Raw genomic sequence first — 22,211 nt, 5'->3', positions numbered from 1 at the left:
CGCAAACCGGACGCTCCAAAAACACAAGATGTCGGACTCCCTTTACGCTGCCGGTTAGCTGCCCGGTTGGCGTACCGGGAAACGCCTCTACCGCGAAAAATCACAATTTTTTTTTTCTTTTGCCCCGCGGGTCACTTTAATATCCCCCTCATCAATCCTAGGGGGTCAGGAGGGGTCTACCTTGCCCCCTTTCCTTCATTTCCCCCTTCGGTTTTCACCACCTCTTGTCTCTCGATCCTACCGAGAGACAAGATAGCGGCCGCTCCGGACTGTTTACAATGTTGACAGCCAATCAGCTTCTCCTCAGACTCCCGTTACGCTGCCGGTTAGCTGCCCAGTTAGCTGCCCGGTTCGCGTACCGGGACGCGCCTCTACGGTGAAAAATCGCAATTTTTAAAAAAAAAAAATTTTTGCCCCGCGGGGCACTTTAATATCCCCCTCATCAATCCTAGGGGGTCAGGAGGGGTCTACCTTGCCCCCTTTTCTTCATTTCCCCCTTCGTTTTTCACCACCTCTTGTCTCTCGATCCTACCGAGAGACAAGATGGCGGCCGCTCCAGACTGTTTACAATGTTGACAGCCAATCAGCTTCTCCTCAGACTCCTGTTACGCTGCCGGTTAGCTGCCCGGTTAGCTGCCCGGTTCACGTACCGATTTGCGCCTCTACGACAAAAAATCGCAATTTTTTTTTCTTTTTTTTTTTGGCCCCGCGGGGCACTTTAATATCCCCCTCATCAATCCTAGGGGGTCAGAAGGGGTCTACCTTGCCCCCTTTCCTTCATTTCCTCCTTCGTTTTGGCCTCCTCTTGTCTCTCGATCCTACCGAGAGACAAGATGGCGGCCGCTCCGGACTGTTTAGAATGTTGACAGACACCGGAGAGCCAATCAGCTTCGCTTCGCAAAGCTCCGTTACGCGAAAAGTACGCGAACTGGTGCGCTATCCGGGACGCTGTCACAGATATATCTGTTTTTTTAAACGTTAATTTCTCAAAATCCACTGGAGCACATATATTGAGACCCAGCAAAGGCACATCGGGCTAACAGTCCCTACAATTTTGCCAAGTTTCGTGCAAATCCATTCAGCCGTTCGAGCTAAAAGTGAGGCCAAACGCCCTATGGAAAAATGAATGGGAAAAACGCGTTTTGGGACCCCCCTTTTGTCTCGGCCCCCCCTTGATGGAACCCCCCCAAATTTTCAGGGGCTGCTCCGAAACAAAATGTGCCATTTTCCTGAAAATTTCATCCGATTTCGTCCACAAACGCCAAAGTTATTAGACATAGAATTTTCAAAAGTTCCATAGAGATAAAATCCTAACTATATATACCTACTGGCTATCGCCAGTAGGTAATATATATATATATATATATATATATATATATATATATATATATATATATATATATATATATATATTCACTGAAAAAACCATAGGTTATAGACCATATATAGTTAGGAATTCACATTTACAAAACCTTATTTTACTCACACAAAACCATTGAAATTCCATATATAGTTAGTTGCACTAACTATATATCGCGCACCCGCAATCCACTGCTGATGATGTCACATATTACATCATTCATGACATGGTCAGTGACATCACTGATGACATCACTGATGACATCTCATTTGACATTACTGATCACATCACTGATGATATCATTCATGTGATAATACGATGAACCTCTTCAGACTCTAATATAACCTTAGATACAATCAGTGTAAACAGACACTCACAGACTGTCACTCATCTATGGAGTTACTCACACACCTAGTCAGTCATGCAAAGAATCAATCACACCTCCATTTCCTCAACTATAGAGTTATACAAACTTTACTTATTCAAACATATACTAACACATATTTACTCTCTTATACAATCCCTGATACAAGTTCACAATGATCCATACAGCCACTCACACATTCACTGGCTCTTATGCACAGTTATTTATATATGTCAACTCTCACATGTACTGTGTTTTACATATGTACTTACTTTGACATGAAGCACTGAGATATCCATTCACTCACTAATACACTCATGCACAGTCAACCGCCCATACAGCTGTTTCCACATGCAGTTTTGAACCCATAAATCTAGTGAATCAGTTGTTCACACATCTATGCACAGAGTCATACACCTCCCACCCACCCACACACACACTCAGTCTCCCATACAAATACTTGGGCAACCAATCAATAACCCATATAGTTACTCATATAGCTACTTATCGACACATGCAACAGTTTACAGAACAACAGACATAATGATGCACAAATTAAGACAGTTTAGTCACTAACCCATGCACTCAGTGAGACACATTTAATCACTCACTCATACAGTCAGTCATGCACCTACTAAATCCTTCATCCAGACACTTATACATCCACTCATTCTTCAATATGTAAGACATATTTTAACTTTACAGAAACATACAGTCACTGGATGTTGTCATCAGTGATGTCATCAGTGATGTAATTTGAGATGTCATCCGTGATGTCATCAGTGATGTCACTGACCATGTCATGAATGATGTAATATGTGACATCATCAGCAGTGGATTGCGGGTGCGCGATATATAGTTAGTGCAACTAACTATATATGGAATTTCAATGGTTTTGTGTGAGTAAAATAAGGTTTTGTAAATGTGAATTCCTAACTATATATGGTCTATAACCTATGGTTTTTTCAGTGAATTTTCAAGGTTTTGTAAATGCTAATTCCTAACTATATATGGTCTATAACCTATGGTTTTTTCAGTGAATATGTATATATACATACATATATAAACATATATCATCTGTATATCTATATAAATACAAACATAAATGCATGCATACATATACTTATATGCATACAGATGCATGTTATTTACATGAAAGTTGAAAAAACACTAATAAAAACAAAGCTAAAAAGCCACCTCATTACAAACAGAATGGCTTTAACTTAAACAAGGGCGAGATCTATTGCATTTTCAATGCTTGTTTACTTTGGTTCCATCAAGAAGGCATTCAGATGTGTCACACATTTGCCATAAATTCTGAATGTTAGCACTCTAGTTGCACATTAGATCACTGTAGTAAAGCTTCTGCTCACCAGGGACGTCTGCTGCTGGTATTCAAAGTGCATTTTTCAGTCTGCATGTCAGAATTTTTTTAATGAAATAGAAGAGGATTTGAGAAGTCACTCAAAATGATCCCTAATTTTTCTTTCTGAAGCACTAATCATACTTTCTATGGCAAAATTAACCCCCTCATGTTGTTCCTTTTTAAATTGAGTGTTTTCAGACTTACCACTTCATTCCAATCAAGATGGCTTCTGGTGTGCCATACTTTTGTCATAAGTAAGACTGTTAGCGCTCTAGTTGTTCTTTAGAACACTCTGGGACATTCTGTCATTGGGCTATACTTGGGGTACATCTGGGTGATATTTGGGCTACATTTAGGCTCTTTTGTCTCTGGTGGCCATCTTGGAAGACTGTATGTCAGAATTTTTTAATGAAATTGAAGAGGGTTTGAGAAGTCACTCAAAATGTGCCCTAATTTTTCTTTCTGCAGCACAAATCATAATTCATATGGCAAAATATACCCCCTCATTTTGTTCCTTTTTAAATTAAATGTTTTAAGAGTTACCACTTTATTCCAATCAAGATGGCTTCAGGTGTGGCATACCTTTGTAATAAGTAGGACTGTTAGCGCTCTAGTTGTTCTTTAGTACACTCTGGGACATTCTGTCATTGGGCTATACTTGGGCTACATCTGGGTGGTATTTGGGCTACATTTGGGCTCTTTTGTCTCTGGTGGCCATTTTGGGAGACTGCATGTCAGAATTTTTTAATGAAATAGAAGAGGATTTGAAAAGTCACTCAAAATGTGCCCTAATTTTTCTTTCTGCAGCACTAATAATACCTTCTATTGCATAATATACCCCCTCATTTTGTTCCTTTTTATATTAAATGTTTTAAGAGTTACCACTTTATTCCCATCACGATGGCTCCAGGTGTGCTATACCTTTGTAATACGTAGGACTGTTAGCGCTCTAGTTGTTCTTTAGAACACTTTAGGAGGCTGCAGTAGAGCACAAAGGAATCAACTGACAGTCTCTGTCCTTGTTGGATGTACAGGTTTTACTGAGAATGTCAGACTTCATTTTCACATGACTGAGAAAGATAATGTGAATTTAGAGAAAATATGCTTTCAGTTTAGCTTATAGATCCCCTTCCAAACCACTGTGGGAAAATCATGAGATATTAGTTTTCTTTCAAACAATATTCATGATATCACAGCAGAAGGTTTTTTCACATGGTAAAATCACCTTAGAACCCTCCACAATTCCTAAAACGAGTATGGTACCATCAACAAATGATTTATAATGTAACTAAAGTCCTAAAACCCTCTATTAACTACAATGCTTTTTAATGAGGTGCTATCATGTATATTGGTCCCAAGATGGCTGCCAACACTTCTTGGATGAAGTGCTGACAGCCAATCAGATCAGATGTGTGGTTAGGCTCCGCCCAGATATATATCTTTTTTTGAACCTAAATTACTCAAAATCCACTGGAGCACAAATATTGAGACCTAGCAAAGGCACATCGGGCTAACAGTCCCTACAATTTTGCCAAGTTTCGTGCAAATCCATTCAGCCGTTCGAGCTAAAAGTGAGGCCAACCGCCCTATGGAAATTAACATGGGAAAAACGCGTTTTGGGACCCCCCTTTTTTCTCGGCTCCCCCTTGGTGAAACCCCCCCAAATTGTCAGGGGCTGCTCAGAAACAAAATGTTCCATTTTCCTGAAAATTTCAGCCAATTCTGTCCACAAACGCCAAAGTTATTAGACATAGAATTTTCAAAAATCCCATAGAGAAAAAATCCTAACTATATATACCTACTGGCGACCGCCAGTAGGTAATATATATATATATATATATATATATATATATATATATATATATATATATATATATATATATATATATTCACTGAAAAAACCATTGGTTTCACACCAGTTATAGTTAGGAATTAGCATTTGAAAAACCTATTAAATTCACTGAAAAAACCATAGGTTTCACACCAGTTATAGTTAGCTAGAAATTTTACTGACATAAAACCATTGAAATTCCACGTTATAGTTAGTTGGACTCACTATAACTTGCGCGTGTAATGCACTGCTGATGACGTCACATATTACATCACTCATGACATGGTCAGTGACATCACTCATGACATCACTGATGACACCATCCAGTGAATGTGTGCCTTTCTGAAAAATAAATATGTTTTATATATGTATATGTAAAAGTCGATGGAAGAATAAATGTTTAAATAAGTGTCTTAATTGATGTTTTTTTAAAAAAAAATTGATTGGTTAACTGGCTTATTAAGTGTATCTTAGTGAATCCATATATTAGCGAGTATTTTTTAAATATTTAAATGTTTGTATCAGTGTTTCACTTTGTGTATAAGTGGCTGCATGGGTTGGTGAGTAGCTACATGTGTGTGTATATGGGTTATTAGATTTTTTTTAGTATCATTATGAGTGTCTGTATGGTTTGGTGGGGGTGTTACTTAGCACATAGATGCATCAATGACTGACTCACTGTTTGTATGTGTTTTGAAGACAGCATATGTGCAGGACTGTATGGGTGGATGAGTGTGTATATGTGTGTGTTAGTGAGTGAAAGACTGTTTCACTAGTGTCTTTATCAGTAACTACATATGTTTTAATCTAGTATATGTGAGTATTGATGTATATAAGTGAGTATATGTGAGAGTGAGAGATTGTAAGAGTTCTTGTTTAAATAAGTATGTGTTTCTATAAGTGATTGTTTAAGAGAGTAAGTATGTGTAAGTTTCCTTAGAAGTAAGGTGGTAGTGGGTGTATAGCTGTATATGCAAATCAATGGATGTTCAATAGTTTATTTGCATGTGTGATTATGTGTGTGAGTAACTTTTGGATGACTGTCGGTGTGTTACAGGATGTATAGGTGTATCACTACATATGATGAGTGAGTATATGTATGAGTGACTATATAGAACTTTTGGTGAATTAGTGGATGTGTATATAAATGGTGGAATTACTGAATCGGTTGTTGTAACTGGTATGGGTATCTCCACTTTTTTGAAAATTTTAGTTTCTATTTTTGAATATGTGTTTCAAGGGTTACAGTGACAGGAGGTCTGTCACTCTGTCACAAGGATGGTGTCATCAGTGATGTCATTAGTGATGTCACTGACCATGTCATGAGTGATGTAATATGTGACGTCATCAGCAGTGCATTACACGCGCAAGTTATAGTGAGTCCAACTAACTATAACGTGGAATTTGAATGGTTTTATGTCAGTAAAATTTCCAGCTAACTATAACTGGTGTGAAACCTATGTTTTTTTCAGTGAATTTAATAGGTTTTTTAAATGCTAATTCCTATTTATAACTGGTGTGAAACCTATGGTTTTTTCAGTGAATTTCATAGGTTTTTTAAATGCTAATTCCTTTCTATATCGAGTTTGTAACCTACGATGTTTTTTTAATTTGCTGTTTTGTGTGAGTATTAATTAGTATTATTTTTTTTTAAATTAATATTTAAAAATGTTTTTTTTTTTTTACTAGTTTCCTTGGGGCGCTCTGGGTCCGTGCACCGGTAAGCTCTCCGGAGGGCGCACCCAGAGCGCTACTTGCATTCGTGTGAAAAAATATGAATGAAAAGTAAATAATAACACAAGACATTTAGTACCATACATATAAAAGCAGTTTTTTGAATAAGGAAATGAAAATAATTTAGCATTTCCGTGAAACTATCAAAACGTCACTTCGGCGCGCCGTGTAAGCGCCCCCGGAAGCGCCTACGTTCGCACCGCGTATGCGCCCCCGGAAGCGCCTATGTTCGCGCCGCGTATGCGCCCCCGGAAGCGCTCCGGTGCGCGCAGCGTCAGCGCGTCAAGTCATGTGACCTTAAAATAACACTTTTTATTGGTTGCTAACAGTTTTTTTCACAAAGAATGAAATCCCCACCCATTTCCTTCACTTCTTCTTTCACTTTTGTGACTGAAATACCTGCCTTTTTTCTCTTCGATCTTGCTTGGTTAATCATGGCTGCCAGACCATCCAGCAGTGAAGATGAGCCTGAATTCATTGATGAAGAGCCTCCTCAGCCAAAGGTGAAAGAGCATTTCATCTGGAATTTTTTTTCCATACCAGATGACCAGAAAAAGGTGAATGCTCCAAAAGTGGAGTGCAGGATCTGCCATACAGTCCTGTCACGGGGTGACCCCACTAAGAAATATTCATTTGGGAACTCCACAATGCTTCGCCATGTGAGAGGAGGCACCCCCAGAATTTTGCCCGGGAAAGTGTCAGGGCTCTGGCACAGGAGGTTCCCAGTGATGGGGCCTCTACATCCACTGGAGGAGCAACTACTTCTGTGAGGGGGCGATCGCAGGAGCTGGTTACAAACATTCAGCCTGCATTCAACAAAGGTGTCCTGAAATGCAGATACCGCGATCAACTACTTACCTTTGGGGAGCAAAGTGTCCTGCTCATGGTTCGAGCATTGGAGAACCATCGCTGCCGTTCCCAGCCCTATTTTTTTTGTTTTTTTTGCTTCTGTTGAGCAGTTTCCATTCCCTGTTTTTGTTTCTGTTCTAAAAAAAGAAAAAAGAAGAAAAAAAAAGTTATTTTCAGAACTACCTCCAATTCTCATCAAAGAGCTATATTCTTAAAAAAATGAAAAAGAGTAAGTGAAGTGGAGTGCATTGATAATGGAAAGGAAAATGAGTAAGAAAGAACAAAAAGGTATGAGAGAAGAAAGGAAGTGAAGTAGGGGGACTGAAAAAAGGTGAGTAAGGAGAAGGAGAGTGAACATGGGGAATGTGGATATTCAAAGAAAATGTTAAAAAGGAACGGGGGATTGGAAGGGTAAGAAAAGATGCATTGCTGGAGTTGCATCATTTTTGTGACACACTCCAGCAATGCATCACTTTTGCGCTTACAGATACGTCTGAAATACTGACGTATCTGTAAGTACTTCCAACATAATACGTCATATATTTAATATGACGCATGACTAGAAGACTGAAGGCCTCATTTATGAGGCCATGCATCACTTTAACGCCACCGGTGCGTCACTTTTTGTGACGCACCAGTGCTGTAAAAAATGCACCTTATTCAGTCATATTTACAAAGTGACGCATCTAGGTAGATGCGTCACTTTGTAAGCCCCTGCGCCACATTATACCTACGTCAAGTGTAATGTATGCAAAAGGGACGTATTGACGCAAGAAAGGGTCGTAGAGGTGACACAGTGAATAAACTGTGTTTTCCCCATGCTACGCTCCCCTCAGAAAACATAGAGGGTCATGGGGTGTCTACTGTGCCCCTTTTTACCCATTCCCAACGTTGTTTGTCCTCCATCTTGTGTCTCAATTCGACCGAAACACAAAATGGCAGACTCCCTTAGCGCTCCCGATACGCGTACTGGGGCCCGCACCGGTAAGCGCTCCCTAAAAAAATGTGGGAAAGTAATTTTCTTAAAAACCACTGGAGACACTTACACCAAATATAGAATAGGCCCTACTACATAGAAGTCCCTATCATTTACCCAAATTTGGTGGTATTCCATTGAGCCATTTGGGCTGTAGCCCTGTCTAAATATCCTGAGGTAAATTACATGACAAAAACACATATGAAACTGTTTGAATTTTCAACCAATTAAAATGTTACTTACATTTTGTACTTTTATGTGCTGACATTTGATTGGTTAAGTACATGAATATATATGAAAAATGAGAGGGAAACACAGCCATTTTGACTAGTACTACCTGAGGTACATTTGAAAAGGATTTTCAGTGAAAACTTCAACTGTTTTCACAAAGGTAAGTTGTTAATTTGGAAGGGGAACTATGTTGTGCACTTTAAGTTAATTTGGGAAAACGTTTTCTGATAGTTATATACTGTCCTTCTGTAATAGTTATAGATTGAGATAGGCTTCTCTGTTATAGTTATGAATTGAGTTAGGCTTCTCTGGTATAATTATGAATTTACTTAGGCTTCATCACATGCACTTTTTAATAATTCTACTTCCTGCCTGAAACCATACACTGCCCAAAGATAACTTCATTGTTAAAAACTCAAAAGTACCTGTCTGAACTTAAACCCAACAGTGCCCTAACTCTACTGATATAGTTATTTTTTATGCAATTTACAGCAAGAAAATGGAAGGAAAACAAGACAAAATTAATATTTCTTTCAAAGTTGTTGTTGAAAACAATCCTGAGGAAGATATGGATGACTTGGACTTTATGGATCAGTCTCTGGACCAACAATTACTTGACAGTGTTGAAACAATAGAATCATTGAATCAAAATGAGGACATTCCAGATGATCTAATGTTAGAAGTTCTTTTAAATTTTGAAAAATCACAACAATAAATTTATATTTAATAATTAAAAATTGTTTGAGACATTTTTCATTATTATATGTAATTCATGAAATAGTACCAAAATAATTATAATATAAAGTGAGACATATAGTATACTGTGCAATTTTTTTGTGTTGCATAATAAGTTTGCTCATAGTTACTTCCTTTCTCCCACTATATTATCTCCAATGTGTATTTGACATCTCTTTTTCATTATAAGGGAACAGGATAGATTACCCATGATCCCCTAGGACTTCTCAGGGATTGCTTAAAGTATCAGTTTCTGCTATGGTATGAATTCCATATACCACAATAACTTCTATAACAACATGCAAGATATCTACAGAGGAGACGGTGTACATTAAATTTAAGACTCTGCATTGGTACCTACATGTAGGTACTTAAATAAAATTTAAAAAAACAACAAGAAGAACATTTCTTTTTTGAAACAGCTACTTTTTTTTAAAAACTGTCATTCTTTTTCCCCATGGTACGCTCACCGGTGCGCTCACCGGTGCGCGCTCCGGACGCTCCCCCCGCGAAAATCGAAAAAAAAAAAAAAAATTGGCCCCGCGGGGCCCTTTTATGACCCCCACATCAAACCTAGGGGGTAAGGGGGGGTCTACTCCGCCCCCTTATGGTCAATTCCCCCTTTGTTTTTGCCACCTCTTGTGTCTCGATCCTACCGAGACACAAGATGGCGGCCGCTCCGGACTGTTTGGAATGTTTACAGACACCCGAGAGCCAATCAGCTTTCCGCACGCAAGTCGCGTAGCGCGCCTGGTGCGCTCCCCGGTGCGCGTACAGGGGCGCGCCTATAGATATATATATTTTTTTTAACCTAAATTACTCAAAATCCACTGGAGCACATATCTTGAGACATAGCAAAGGCACATCGGGCTACCAGTCCCTACAATTTTGCCAAGTTTGGTGGAAATCCATTCAGCCGTTCGGGCTAAAAGTGAGTTTGACCGCCCTATGGAAATTAACATGGGGAAAACACGTTTTGGGACCCCCCTTTTATCTCGGCCCCCACTTGACGAATCCCCCCCAAACTTTCAGGGAAGGATCGGAGCTCCGCGAGGCAAAATTGAGAACATTTTCAGGCAGATTCGTCATTCGGCGCCAAATAGAATTTTGAGATTTTGCATTGAAAAAAATCCTAACTATAACTACATTCTGGCGACCGCCAGTAGTTAATATATATATACACACACACACACATATATATATATATATACACACACACATATATATATATATAAATATACACATATATATATATATATATATATATATATATATATATATATATATATATATATATATATATATATATATATATATATATATATATATATATATATATATATATATATTACCTGCTGGTGGTCGCCAGTAGGTAGTTATAGTTAGGATCGGCTACCATAGGAAATTCTGAACATTCTATTGGGAATAACTTTGGCACCGATTGAGGGATCTGCCTGTAATTTTCCTTAAAATGGTCCCGCTTCGCTCCGCTCCTTCCCTGAAAGTTTCGGGGGGATTCGTGAAGTGGGGGCTGAGAAAAAAGGGGGTCCCAAAACGTGTTTTCTCCATGTTAATTTCCATAGGACTGTCTGACAAGTCTACAGCCCGAACCGCTGAACGGAATTACGCCAAACTTGGCAAAATTGTAGGGACTGGTACGTAGATGTGCCTTTGCTATGTTTGGTGAAAATTGCTCCAGTTTTTATGAAAATTAACTTCAAAAACACATATATATCTATAGGCACGCTCCGAGCGCTCACTGGTGCGCGTACCTAGGAGCGCACCCGGCGTGCTACGGGTGTGCGCGAGCAGAAAGCTGATTGGCTGTCGGGTGTCTGTCAACATTCTAAACAGTCCGGAGAGTCCGCCATCTTGTGTCTCGGTAGAATCGAGACACAAGAGGTGAAAAAAGAAAGGGGGATATAATTAAAAGGGGGCAGAGTAGACACCCCCTGACCCCCTAGGTTTTCTGAGGGGGGCCTAGAAGGACCCTGAAGGGCAAAAAAACTTTTGTTTTTTTAAAAATTTTCACGGGGTAACGCTGGGTGCGCTCCTGGGTACGCTCTCCGGTTCGCGCACCCTGAGCGCACCACGAGGAAAATCAGTGTAAAAAAATAGAGTAAAAAAATTATGTAGAGTGTCTAGTGGTAAGTTAGCTCTGAAAAGAGCTGTTGTGCTCATTGAGTGTTTTTTGTACCTACAAGTAAGTACCAATGCAGAGTCTTATATTCAAGAGGAAAACTCTATTCCCCTCATTTGTGAAATGCACACCATCTCTCCTATAGATGCCTTGCATGTTGTAACGCAAGTTGTTGTGATAAATGGAACCCATAGCATAGTCTCTGAGGTAAGCAGAAACAGATTTATTTACATGTTTCCTTGCTTTCTCAATATGTGGACAAAATTGGTTGGACCAGTTCCATTTTTGCCTTTGGCATATATTAGAAAATACCAAGGCAGTTTTTGGAAAAAGTGACATCAATTGCCCAAAGATGTCCTTTAAAAGCATTTCCAGACCTACCCCAGTCAAAGTGCCAACGTCATTTCCACCACAGTGCACAATTATAAGGTCAGGGTGTGGTAAATGCAAAAAGGATTTTATCAATGGTATCAATTGGTGACTCCTCAATCCTCTTTGTCCAATCCATACAATGTTCACATTTGGTAAATCAAGATTGTAAATACCTCTGTTAGTTGCGTATTTTTGAACCTAGTGGACATAGCTATGACCCACAAACCAGATTCTTGTCATTTTGAAGGTAGGAGTGTGAAGGTAGGTGTGCTTCTAGTCAGATGAGTTGTGGAAATAAAATGGCAGTTTGATTATGATAAAAAGTGTTTGAGAAACAGTGCAGATGAATAAGTAGAAATGATTGGAGCTTTGTTTAAAATCTCCACTGAAAATTAGGGTGAATGCTTTTTTTAAAGAAGTCATTTCAATGGTTGAGAAAAAGTCATTTAAAGAAACATTGCACTTTATTAGCTAGTAGATTGAGAGGTCAAGCAGGCTTGATGGATTTTTTTGCAACATAGTAAAATGAACTTGTGAACTCTGTGCTCTTTTGCATGGAACTGAATTAGATGTCAAAAACATTTGTGATGAAATTGAGTCTTGTTACTTTGGTGAAAAAGAGGTCAGTACAGAAATTGATACACTAATAGAAGGTAATGATGAAGAGAATGAAGAGATTTTAGGTACAGAAAATTTTGAAAATGAAATGATAAAGTTTAAAGTCAATTCAAGTGAAAGGCCTGCTTTTTCTTGTCTTTGTTGTCGACGAACTCATTATAAGCATCAGACTAGATTTATATGTAAAAAGCGAAAAGATAAATAATAATGAGTGGAAGGATTTTGCTACTTATTTGTTGGTTGAAAATTGTTTTGATTTGGGCTCTGATCAACGTATTTGAACATATTGCTATAATAAATTAAATGAAAATAAAATGCCTGCTAGAGCTGTTCATAATAATATGGAGTTGGTAGACATTCCTTCTGAATTGATGGATTTAAATACCTATGAGTCTATTCTGATTCAATGTGTGCATCCTTTTCAGGTTATTGTTTGCTAAATTGCCTCCTTCCGATTTACAGAGAGGATTAAAGGCAAGAGTTGTTTATTTGCCTCTTGATTTTAAGAAAAATATTGATACGATTGGTGTTGAAAAAGTAGAAGATGAACCTCTGGTTATTCTAGGTAATGGTGTTCCGACAAAAAGTAAGAAAATCTGGCAAGAATTAGTGGATGTTAGGAAAGTCAAGAAGGCAACTTTGTATTTAGTAAAAAATAATCAGTACTATAGAAATGTGCATCTGGGAGAAGAAGAAACAACTGTAGAAGAGGACACTGATGTCTCTGCTGGGCAAATAGAAAAAGTTGATATCTCTAGAAGTGAAAACATTTATGAACATTATAGTGTTCATCCATTGCATTCCAAAGAAGTAATGGGGAATGCTATTGACTTGTTTCAGAGGAAAAAAGCCGAAGGAAGTCCCATTAGTGTATGGGAAGAATGGAAGCTTGTTGTTTTCCACAGTTATTTCCAACAGGCAAAGGTGGATGATATGACAACCGACCTGTTCAAATTCCTGCATCTGAATACCGGACTTCAAGATTATATGCAGAAGATCCAAGGTTTCGTCAATGCATTCCATATTTGTTCCATCTATTGTTTGAGAGTGACTTGTCTGGACTTTCCTATGCAGTAAACCATGTACTGAAAAGTGGAGCACATCTACATAATGTTTCGGCAAGGGATTTTATGGATAAAGTCAAACTGCAAGACAGTGTTTTGGAATCTCAGCTAATTAATCTCATGGCATGTCAGCGTGGTACTAATGAGTATTGGTACCGTCGTCATGGGGAATTGAAATGTATGCTAAGAAACTTAGGAACTCCAACATGGTTCCTCACTCTTAGCTGTGCTGAGTATGCTTGGGAAGACTTACTTGAATTTCTACAAGAGGCAAATAAAAACATTGAAAATATTGAATACAAGAACCTGGAGAACTGTGCTCTTTGGATCCAGTTAATGTATGCAGGTATTTCAAACATAGGTTTGAACCTATGATGTCTTTTATTACAAACAAAAAAATCCTCCGCTTGTAGAGGTGTTGGATTTCTTTTGGAGAAAGGAGTATCAAGCAAGAGGTGCTCCTCATATACATATGCTGCTATGGATTAAAGACGCACCAAAACTTGGAACAGATTCAGATAAGAAAGTGATGAGTTTCATTGAGCAGTATTCTACATGTACTGTTCCGAAAAGTACAGATGAAAACAATTTAAGACAGCAAGTTTTACGCTTTCAAACCCATTGTTGTGGGAAATACTGTTGTCAAAAATACAAATCCAAGGACAAGTTCTACACGAAATGTCATTTTGCATTTCCACGTCCAGTAACATCGAAAGGAAGAGTCAACAATTTTATGTCTTCTCTGCGACATACTGTGACTAGGAAATCACCCAAAAATACATACAACCTAAGAAGAAATGAGGAATCCAAATACATAAATGACTACAACCCAGTCATTTTGTCCATGTGGAATGCTAACATGGATATTCAATATGTGGCTGACAACTCTATTGCTGTGGCTTAATATGTGACGTCTTACATCACAAAATCAGAAAAAATTGAACTGAAGGAAATGTGGGAGGAAATTTCACATGAAAAGAGTCTAAGCAAGAAATTATACAGTTACAGTTTAAAGATGTTGTCGCATTGAGATATTGGAGCGTATGAATGTTCTGATCGGTTGTCATCAGCAAGTCTATATGCCAAATCTAGAACCATCATTTGGGTGAGTCTAGGTCTTGCTGCAACACGAAACTGATTTGTGAAATCTGTACAAGAAATTGAGTATTTGGCAGAGAAAGAACTAGACAGTACAGATATTTTGAAGACAAACATGTTGGATACATACTATCCAAATAGAAGTACTCACCTTGAGAACGCTTGTCTCTATGAAGTTCTGCAAACCTACACTCTTAAAAGGAACGTCACAGAAGACATCAATAAAGGTGTATATGCTGTAATTGGATGTCAAGGCTGTTTAGTAAAACAAAGAAAAGGTCATTTGATCAATTATCGAAAATTGAGTTGTGATTTTCCAGACAAAAGAGAATTTTATTACTTAGCACTTTTATAACTCTTTAAACCTTGGCGTAGAGAAGAGGAACTACTTGGAGATTTTCTTACTTATGAAGATTTGTTCAATGCAACCAAAAATACCATAGAATGTCCTGTTTTTTCAAGTTATCTGCAAATGTTGAATGAGGAAATACAGCAAGAAGCTACAATTGCAGCAGAGATTGCTAGAGACAGTTCTCAAGACAGTCAGAATTCTGCTTCATTGAGTCAGGATCTACTAGGAGGACCAATTATACAAAATGAAGCTGCCACTGCCATGGATGAAGTTGAAAGAGCCATGGAACAAGCTCAGGAGGATGGAGTTGACTTAGAAGATTTGGAAAAAGAACTAAACGTTGAGCAGAGGCAAATATATGACAAAGTCACAGAACAAATTGAGCATGGTTTATTACATGAGAAAAAAGAGTGCTCATGTACATCATTTGTGCCTATCCGACTATATGTCAAGGGAGAAGCAGGAACTGGGAAAAGTTTCCCGATTAAAGTGATTGCAACATATTTGCAGAAAAAAACAGAGTCATCGCTCTCTTGTGTTGTTACTGCTCCAACTGGGTTAGCAGCACACAACATTAAAGGAATTACTTTACACCGCTTATTGATGCTGCCAGTGGAGCATGATAACAAATTACAATACCACAAGCTATCTGGAGAAGCTTGTTGTCAAGTTTCAAGAGTACTAAAGAAAATGAAACTTCTTATCATTGATGAAGTAAGCATGGTATCAAATGTAATGCTTGCTTTTGTGCATTTAAGAATGCAAGAAACTCTTAAAACAGACTATGATGTGTTATTTGGAGGCAAACACATCATTGTTTTTGGAGATTTACTGCAACTAACTCCAGTGAAAGGACAGCCAGTGTTTAAAATGCTTACGCATGAAGATACCAGGAAGTGCTTAGGAAGCATTGGAAATGTTAACATATGGCTAAATTTCAAATATGCAGAACTACTTCAAAATATGCGACAGGCAAAGGATGAAAATTATAAAAATATTCTACAAGATGTAAGAATTGGAAAAGTAACTGAGGATGGCGAAGAAGCTTTACATGCATGATTAATTTCAAATTTGTTTCCAAAGGAAAATATACTCCCAGAGAATATTTTTCAGAAAATTCCTGAAAACAAATCTGTCATATGCTTGATGCCAACTCTGCAAGAATGTTCAATCTTCAACACCAAAATGTTAAAGTTGGAAAATCAAGAGATTGTGAAACTGGAAGCTTTTGATAAAATAGAACATGAAGGAGACACTATTATTTTGTCAGAAAAGTTGAAAACAAAATTGGATTCTTTAGAGAAGACAATATTTAAAACTGCTGGTATCGAAAAGACTCTGTATGCATCTTTAAATTGTCGTATAATTCTACGACGTAATTTACATGTGGAAAGAGGTAAATGGAGCAATGGGTCATGTTGTGGATTTTGTGAATTACCGAAATAGAGATGGAATTGAAATGATAAAAATTAAATTTGATGATATTGAAGAAGTACAACAAATCAGTTGTTGTTCTGCTCGCTTTTTGCTAGTGAAAGTTTTATATGTCCGCAGAAAACAGTTTCCTGTTTCAGTAACTATTCATAAATCTCAAGGTTTAAGTGTTGATACTGCTTTGGTGAATATTGGAAATTCTGTGTTCAAGGAGGGCATGGCATATGTTGCTTTATCTCGAGTCAGAACTTTGTCTGGATTGTACTTGATTGATTTTGATGAGACAAAGATTAATGCAGATCTAAATTGTTTACAAGAATATAATAGGTTAAGAAGAGAGTATGCTCTAAATTTACCTCAATATCCTCTGTTTGAAAAGCGTGTGGTAGGCCGAAAAAGAAGAAATGAGAAAAAAATTGTAGTGAAGTTGTAGCAAAAAGAAAAAAAGTAGATGAAACAGTAATTGTAAACAGAAAGGAAAAGGATTCAGTTAAAGATGTTGTTGGATTTCACTTTGAAAATAGTTCTGGTGTCAACTGCTATGCTAATGTAGTGGTTAATGTTGTTTTCTTTCTCCAAACTGTAAAAGAACAGATTGCTGAAAATTGTGATCAAACACTTTGTTGTTTATTAAATTCTGTGTTTGAGAAATGTAGCAGTGATAGAACAAAAATACAAAGTGTTTCTGAAATTCGAAAGGTTTTAGACATATGTTCTGGTCTAAAACAATTTTCACAGAGTATTCTGCAAGATTGTCAGGAATTTCAAATGTCTATGCTTGTTGTTTTACAAGATGAAGGAGTAGATGTAGAAAATCTTTTTGGCCTTACTTATGAATGGCAACATGACTGTGAAAATTGCTCCTTTTCAAGTAGTACGACAGTACACACGGAAAGATTTATATTTTTGACTTTACCAGACTGCAAATCAGTGTCTTTTAATAATCTAGTTAGAGCAGCAAATCAAAACATGGTTTGTAGTCAATGTATATCTGAAATGCTATCAACTTTATTTTTAATAAGATATGGACAGTATGTTATTTTAATGTTCCAACGATGTAGACCTGATGGGACTAAATTGACAACATTAATAAAAAATGTTGTGGCTTCTCAATTATCAATTTCAGGAAGAACCTTTACAACTGCAGGAATTATTTACCATGATGGTCCTTCAACAACATCAGGACATTACACAGCTTATTTAAAATGTGAAAAAGGTTGGAAGCTCTGTAATGATACTCAATTGACTTTCAAATAACGTATGCCTTCTGACTTACTAAATTCTTACCTAGTGTTCTTACAACCGAAATTTTAGGGAAGGTAATTGGCCTATGAAGATTGCAGCAGTTAATATAACTTAGTTTGCTCTTCAAAATTACTTTCTGAATGAGAGTGATGAAGGTAATAAAAAACATATAGTTCTCATAGAGATAGTATATGTTTATTAAATAAAGTGTGCTGTGAGTATTATAGGAATTATTTATTAAATGTAAGCTAGAGATGGAAGTAAAACTCTTGTTTAATAACGTGAAAGATGTTGGAGCTTTTCTTTCAGAAAGTTGGGTAAATGAGACATTACGAAAGCAGTGGACTAATTTACATAGAAAATGACTTTCCATATACTATTTGGCCTCGTGGAAAAGTGGATGGATCAAAAGTGAGTTTAGATATGGTTTTTAAAAATTTACATTATTTAAGTAATTATTCAATGGGTTTTTTAAACACAATCATTTTGATTGTGTTTTTTTTGCCCGCTGTTATATGATGAGTACTTTTGAAGTCACTGTTTTAAGTGAAATTCAATATATTCTGAGAACAGCAAAAATAAACCATTTAACATGTTGTTGAAATGATTTTGTATTTTCTATTATTAAATATATATTCTTTTTCCATTCTCTTATGCTCACTTACCAATTTCCACCCTCTATCACTCTTTTTAACTCAACCTCACTGGCCTTTTTGACTCTCAATCACCTCCCTTCCCTTATTCCATTTTCCACACTTATTCTCATTAACCATTCCTTCACTGCTCATTACCTCTCTCCTGGCCACCAATTTCCAGCTGTCAGTCACTCTACTTCACTCCCCTTCCCTTTGTTTCCTTTCTTTGTTCCCTCAATAATTCTCCTTCTCTCATTCACTTTTTTACACTTTACTCACTTCTTTTCTCACTTCCTCTATCCTCTCACATCCTCACTCCTTTTCCCTCACAGCCTGTCTCTTAGCTTCAGTCTCTGGATCCTCTCACTCTCTCACTCCTCTTCCGTCATGCTTACTCCCTAAAAATAACCCTCACTCCCTTCCTTACCTTTCTTTGCTCTCTTACTCAGTTCCTTTGTGTCACTCTTTTCTTCACAAGCTCTATATTCTCACTCCTTCACTTCATTTGTCTCAAGCTTACTTGCTTTTATCCTCTCTTTATTTTCCATTTTTCTTCAACCTCCCTGCCCTTCACTTATCCTCACTTACCCTTGTTAATCTCCTACTTTGTCTCTTGTATTGTAAAATATATTTTATAAATATTGTAACTTATTTTGTTTTGTCTTTCACAGATATAAATTTAAATGAAAATATAAAACTAAGTTGATATTACTTATCAGGTAAGTTTGATGTAGAATATTTATTTTCTCTATACTATTTTCCATAACCTCACTACTCTTCTTTGATATTCCCACACCTCTGTTTCCTTATAGCACTTGCCTCACTTATTCTAAATCCCCACATTTACTCTCTTTTTTTACACTCTTCTCTTACTCTCACCTTCTTTGAGGCGTTCTCTTGTACTTTCTTTCCTCTGTCTTCTCTTACTTCTTTGTTTCATTTTGACACAACAGCGTCATAAAAGTGACGCAGTGAAATCTCATAGATTTCACTGCGTCATTTGTACAACTCTTCTTTGCGTCAATATGCCCCCTTTGCATACATTACACCAGACGCACATATAATGTGGCACAGGGGTTTACGAAATGACGCATCTACCTAGATGCGTCACTTTGTAAATATAATTCAGCAAGGTGCAATTTTTACACCACTACTGTGTCACAAAAAGTGACGCACCGGCGGCGTAAAAGTGACGCATGGTCTCATAAATGAGGCCCTCGAGCGCACCACAGGAAAATACTGTTTAAAAAATTGTAGTAAAAAAAAATATTTCCAGCAATGCATCCTTTCACATGGGGCAAGCTCATGACCTTACCTTATGTAATGTGAGAGATGTTAACATTGTGAGAGTCTACCTTATAAATACACAGCTGTGTCAAAGATTGTGCACACAGCTTGTAAATATGCACTCAGACAAGAATATGAAATGCTGTGAGAGATCTTATAAACACACAGCTATGTCAAAGATTGCTTTGTCTGCCTACATATTTACAAGCTGGGGGCACAAACTTTGACATAGCTGTGTGTTTATGCATCTCCCCACCATTTCATATGGTTTTCTATCTGCTATTCCTATCCCTCTCTAGACATTCACTCCTTCTATCCATGCTACAGGTTGCACAATGTGGTTCATAAAAATGAGCATATGTACAACTCCAATGAAACCATTACACAATTTCTAAACCAGCATTGAATCCAAGCATAAAAAACAATTTATAAAGAAGTCTACCTCATAAACACACAACTATATCAAACATTGCGCACGCAGCTTGTAAATATGTCTCTCTTTTTTTGTATATTCTATCTCAATTTATGCCATTTAAAAAAATAATTTCCAGCAATGCATCCTTTCACATGGGGCAAGCCCTAACTGAAAGGGCCTGCGTCAGTCTTGCACCTGCTGTGAGGCAGGTGCAAAATTTTGACACAACAGCGTCATAAACGTGACGCAGTGAAATCTCATAGATTTCACTGCATCATTTGTACAACCCTTCTTTGCGTCAATACGCCCCCTTTGCATACAATACACCTGACGCACATATAATGTGGCACAGGCCTTTACAAAGTGACGCATCTACCTAGATTTTTTGTATTTGATGGAAGCCTTATTAAAAACAGGCATAGTTCTGGGGGTGCCTTCTCTCGACGTGGAGCATTACATTTCACTGTCTTCTGAAAATACAAAAAATGGCGGCGATAGTGTACTTTAGAGAGAAATAGTGAGAAAAAGAATGCATGAGATGAAAAAGAGATGTGAAATGCACATTGGAGAAAATATAGTGGGAGAAGGGAAGTAACTGTGAGTAAACTAACTATGTAATACAGAAATGTTGCACTCTATACTATAAGTCTCACTTTATACCACAATTATTTCACTACTATCTCATGAATTTCAAGTAAAATAACAGAAAAATGTCTCAAACAATTTATAATTTATAAATATAAATTTATTCTTCAGAATTTTCATAATTTAGAAGTACTTCTAGCATTAATTGATCAGGAATCTCCTCATCAGAACTCTTCATAAATGACTCCTGGAACTCAACATAGTCCAAACATTCCACTAACTCAACATCCAAAGTCTCATCATTAAAATCCTCCATTTCTTCTTCTCTCAAAAAAAGGTCCCCTTCATGGATAGTGTCATGAATAGGATCATTTGAGACCTCAATGAAACTCTTCTCAACAAAGGCTGCGGAAATTGCAAAATTAATATTAACGGTGTCCTCATTGACATCCATATTCTTTTTAAATTTCTTGCTGTAAATAGTAGGAAAAAAAAACACTTTAATTTATCGTTTTTAGTAATAGATAATATTAAACTACCTTTATAAAGTATTAAATTCCCCTTACAGATTAACAACTCACCTTTTAGAAAGCAGTAGAAGAGATAATTCTGTGTAAATTTCACACCAGAAATAGAACACCAGAAATTCCTCACAAATGAACCTCAAGGAGTACTGTCACAAAATGGCTGTGTTTCCCTCTCATTAGAGAACCATTTCATTAGTAGAAAACCAAGGAAACTTCATCACACACAAATTCTAAACCAAAGAAACATTTTAATTGGTTGTAAATTTCAAAAGCTAATTGGCTCTTGAGTGTCTGTAAACATTCTAAATGGTCTGCATAGTCCGCCATCTTGTGACTCTGAAGAACAGAGACACAAGAGGTGAAAAATAAATGGGGAAATAATTAAAAAGGGGCAGAATAGACACCCTCAGACCTCCTAGGTTTTCTGAGGAGGGCCTAGAATTTCACGGGGTAAGCGGGGTAAGCTCGGTGCGCTTCCGGGTGCGCTCACCGGTACGCGCACCGTGAGCGCACCGGGAAAAAATGTAAAAAAAATATACATTTAACATATGTTTTTAAAAAAAATATATATATAATTAATTGTTGTAAAAAACAGCTAACAAAAAAAATAATCATAGGTTACAAAGTCGATATACAAATGAATTAGCTTTTAAAAAAACTATGAAATTCACTGACAAAACCATAGGTTTCACAAACGTTATAGTTAGGAATTAGCTTTTAAAAAACCTTTCAAATTCACTAAAAAAAACATAGGTTTCACAATCGTTATAGTTAGGAATTAGCTTTCGAAAAACCTTTGAAATTCACTGAAAAAATCATAGGTTTCACACTTGTTATAGCTAGGATTTAGCATTTAAAAAACCTTTGAAATTTATTGAAAAAACCATAGGTTTCACACCAGTTATAGTTAGCTGAACAGTTTACTCATACAAAACCATTGAAATTCCCACGTTATAGTTAGTGTTAGGCTCCCGCCCAACCCACACACTGCAG

This window comes from Lissotriton vulgaris, chromosome 6 (assembly GCF_964263255.1).
Source record: "Lissotriton vulgaris chromosome 6, aLisVul1.2, whole genome shotgun sequence".
In the NCBI taxonomy this organism is placed as follows: domain Eukaryota; kingdom Metazoa; phylum Chordata; class Amphibia; order Caudata; family Salamandridae; genus Lissotriton; species Lissotriton vulgaris.
The sequence above is the reverse complement of the archived record's forward strand: the minus strand, read 5'-3'. Positions refer to the sequence as shown.